The following is a 4,538-nucleotide window of genomic DNA, read 5'->3' as shown; positions in this document are numbered from 1 at the left end:
GGATGTTCCTCATCCCCTTTTCCATCCCCCCTTCCCAGACAAGGTTGGGATGAGGATGTTCCTCATCCCCTTTTCCATCAGCCCTTCCCAGACAAGGTTGGGATCAGCTGGACATAGGATGAGGATGTTCCTCATCCCCTTTTTCCATTAGGATGACGTGGACAAAGGACGAAGATGTTTCTTTTCCATCATCCCCTCCCAGACAAGGTTGGGATCAGCTGGACACAGGATGAGGATGTTCCTCATGCCCCTTTTCCATCAGCACTTCCCAGACAAGATTTGGATCAGCTGGACACAGGAGGAGGATGTTCCTCATCCCCCTTTTCCATCGGCATGAGCTGGACACAGGAGGAGGATGTTCCTCATCCCCCTTTCCATCAGCCCTTCCCAGACAAGACTTGGATCAGCTGGACACAGGGGGATGATTTCCTCATCCCCCTTTTCCATTGGGATCAGCTGGACAAAGGATGAGGACGTTCCTCATCCCCTTTTCCATCAGCACTTCCCAGATAAGACTGGGATCAGCTGGACACAGGATGAGGATGTTCCTCATCCCCTTTTCCATCATCCCTTCCCAGACAAGGTTGGGATCAGCTGGACAAAGGATGAGGATGTTCCTCATCTCCTTTTCCATTGGGATCAACTGGACACAGGATGAGGATGTTCCTCATCCCCTTTTCCATTGGGATGAGGTGGACACAGGATGAGGATGTTCCTCATCCCCCTTTTCCACTGGGATGAGCTGGACACAGGATGAGGATGTTCCTCATCCCCCTTTCCATCACCCTTCCCAGACAAGACTGGGATGCTGCACCTGGGAAATCCCGTGCTAAAGCTGTGGCAGGGACTGACAGCCCAGGAGGTTGGACAGAACTTCGGAAGATCAGAGCTCCCAGTCCTCATTTTGGGAACAGGCTGTCTGAGAAGGCTGGCTTTGGAGTGGCAATCAGTGAAATCCCCCTCACAGCTCCTCGTGGTGCTGACAGAGTGAGGAGGGAAGTGAGCAGAGCAGATCCTTGATCAGCTGCTGCAGTTTCTGCTCTCCACACACAAATTCTCCCTCCCAGCTCATGTTCTTGGCAGGCAGCAACCAAAAAAACCTCAGCCATCCCTCCCCAAGGCCACGGCCCTGTAGAGTTTGGGAACTTCCCAGCTCTCCAGGCTCACCTCTTCAAGCTGGATTGAGGCTGGGGGCTCTGAGCAGTTGGCACCAGTTCCCCCCTGGGTCCTGCCAAAGCACAAGTGCCACCAAAGGGGCCCAAATGAGCTCAGAGCCACCCCCAGGGCTTTACAATCCCCTCAGGAAAGGGGTGGAGGAGCCATGTGGCCCCAAGATGAGATTTCCCAGTAGATTTCACCTCCACAGAAAAGATTTCCCAAGAGATTCGGCCAGAAGGGAACTCGTGACCGAGCTGATTTGCACTCAGTGATTTTGAGAGCAGCACAAAACCCCAGCTGGGCGTCCCCTTCCTCCTGTGCCTCCAAAGGAAAGCCCAGGGACTTGCCCAGCACCTTCCAGACCAGTGTCACAATGTGATTTACTGCTCACAGGTCCTGCCTGAGGACTGGCCACAGCCACAGCCCACCCTTGTCACCAAACCCCCTCTGGAGCATCACATCTGAAGGTGTCACATCCTCAGAGGGCGTGGGAAATGAATTTGTAGAAAATTCTCCAAGTTTGATATTTGTTTACACACAAATAGTATGTTTACATGGTGTGTAGGTTTACATAGTAAGTAAACAAAAATAGTAGGTTTGCATAGGATGGATTTGTATGTAAACAAATATCAAACTTGGAGAAATTTCTACAAATTCATTTCCCACAAGAGGGGACTCACTGGTGGGGCATGAAACCACGCAGGGGTGCCAAAAAGGCAGAGTTAACAAAATCCAGTGTGGAGTCTCAGCCGGTAAACAAGGTTAGAACAACAAAAAGAACAGGAATGGGTGGCTCTGCTCACCACACTGCCACCATGAGAGCTCCATGGCAGCTCCATATTATCTCTGTGAGGTTCCAGCAGGTGCTCTGCAGCTCCTGAGCCTGCCCTCCCTGTGTGCTGTGCTGCAGGGCAGCACTGCAATGGGGATGGCCACGTCTCAGGCTCCCCAAAATGGGATTCCCACATCTGCCAGCAGCTCTGGGATGCCCAGGGATGCTCCAGCACCACCATCCCCTAACCAAGATGATAACCTCCCTAATCAGCCCCAGCAGAGACACAAAATCCTCCTGCACACAGCTGGTTAAGGTCTGACCCCTCTGCAATCTGCCTGGAATTCCAGCCTGCATTTTTCTGCAGGGAGTCCAAACAAACTCACCTGGCTCTGGAGAGGCTGCTGGGCCAAGTGCCAGAGCCCTCTCAGGCCTCATAAACCCAAGCTCAGGAAAAGCAAACTCCTTGGCTGTGACCTTGGAGCTCTTCCAGCAGCAATATCTGTCTCGACAGGAAGGGAGAAACAAGGAAAACAGGGAGGGAAAAGGGTCCTGTCCTGCTTCTCCTCCCCAGTGTGACCCCTGAGAGCCACCCCCAGGCTGGTGACGCAGCGGGACGGTGGCTGTGGTGACACAGGGATCAGCACACACACGGGGAGCTCTCCATCTCTTGCAGCAGGATGTCCCCAGACATCCTTTGGCTCGTTTGTGCACTGGGCTGGGCAGGGAAGAGCTTTGCTTTCTTCCCATGTCCCATCTGTCCTTCCTGGTGCCGCCTGTCACCTGCTGTGGGGCCAGCCCGGTCCCACAGGGCCCCTTTGGGACAGGGATCAGCTCAGGGAGGAAAATGGGCATGAGGAATGGGGTGGGGGTAGAACAAAGCTGATGCCTCAGCTTGAGCTTTTCTATTCTTCAGATTTAGTGTGTGGGTCTGGGCTTCATATTATGGGATGGTGAGCTCTGCGCACAGAGCAGGGAGACAAAACAATTCCTGCTCTAGCTGGGCACCAAGGACAAATGATCCAAATCTGAGCCCCAAGGGCACAAACAACGTGGGCTGGAGAGAGAAAAACAAGCAGGGTGGGACTGCATGGGCTAAAGCTGGAATGGGACAATTAACTCCAATATGCAAATGGAGCAGAACTTACAAAAGTGAGAGACCCCATGACCAGCTGTCTGTTTTTGTGACCAGTTTGGTTCATCTTGGGTGCAGCCCTGGCTGGGCTCTTGTGCTGCCCAAGGTGGATCCATGGAGGCCTTTTAATAAATCCCTGCTTTATTCTTGAGCTCTGTCTAGCCCCTGCTCTAGGTCAGCCTTCACAAGGCATTAAAACAGCTGGGAACTCATCTGAGCAGACAGCAGCTGGCAGGAGCTGAGGTGATTAAATGATGTGTAACTGAGAATCCTCCGGGGTCAGAGCTTCAGGGCAGCCAGAAAAACCCCACAAAGGGATCCTGAGGGGCCAGCACTGCTTCCCTCCCCAGGAACAGCACACAGACCCACAGAAATCACAGAATCACAGAATGACCAGGTTGGAAGAGATCTTCAAGGTCATCAAGTGAAGCCCAGCCCCAACACCTCAACTAAATCCTGGCACCCAGTGCCACATCCAGGCTTTGTTAAACACACCCAGGCATGGGGACTCCAGCACCTCCCTGGGCAGAACATTCCAGAACTTTAATCCAGCACCATGCGGGGAAATGCTGGGACCTGCTGGGCTGGCTCCTCCTGCTCCTGCAACATCAGGGGACAACAATCTTCCTGGCTGCCCTGTCCTTGTCACCTCCTCCTACCCCAGGACATCAGGGGACAGTGTCCTTGCTGACTGCCCCGCTCCCCTGGCTGTCCTTGTCACTTCCTCCTGCCCCAGTGGCCACAGCCACCCCAAAATGAAACTCAGCTCCTCCTGCCCCAGTGACATTAGGGGACAATGTCCTTGCTGACTGCTGCACTCCCCTGGCTGTCCTTGTCACCTCCTCCTGCCCCAGTGACATTAGGGGACAATGTCCTTGCTGACTGCCCCGCTCCCCTGGCTGTCCTTGTCACCTCCTCCTGCCCCAGTGACATTAGGGGACAATGTCCTTGCTGGCTACTCCACTCCTTTGGCTGTCCTTGTCACTTCCTCCTGCCCCAGTGACCACAGCCCCCCCAAAACGAAACCCAGCTCCTCCTGCCCCAGTGACATCAGGGGACAATGTCCTTGCTGGCTGCCCTGTCCCTGTCCCCTCCTGCTGCCCCAGAGCACCCCAAAAGGAACCCTCAAAGCTTTGCTGGCACCCAGGACGTGCCCCAGTCCCACAGCTGCTCCTGTTCAGCTGCTGCACAGCCTTGGCACCTGAGGCCACCCCCAGGGGTGACACAGAGGCCACAGATTGGCCAATTTAAGGACAAACCTTGTGTGAGGTCTGTTCCCAGCACCCAGCTCTGAAAGTGCCCCAACCTCTGACAGCCAGATGCTGGAAAATCCCTTAGAAATGGGTTTTTCTCTGCTCACCCTGCTCCAAAGTTTTGATCCAGTCTCTGTTCTTGGCTCTTGCAGGAAAAAAAGGAATTCTGGATCCCCTCTGATGCTTTTATGGCTCCCGCAATCGGAAGCCCCACCCGCCA

This window comes from Geospiza fortis, unplaced genomic scaffold (genome assembly GCF_000277835.1).
Source record: "Geospiza fortis unplaced genomic scaffold, GeoFor_1.0 scaffold628, whole genome shotgun sequence".
Classification (NCBI taxonomy): domain Eukaryota; kingdom Metazoa; phylum Chordata; class Aves; order Passeriformes; family Thraupidae; genus Geospiza; species Geospiza fortis.
This window is presented reverse-complemented; position numbering follows the sequence as displayed.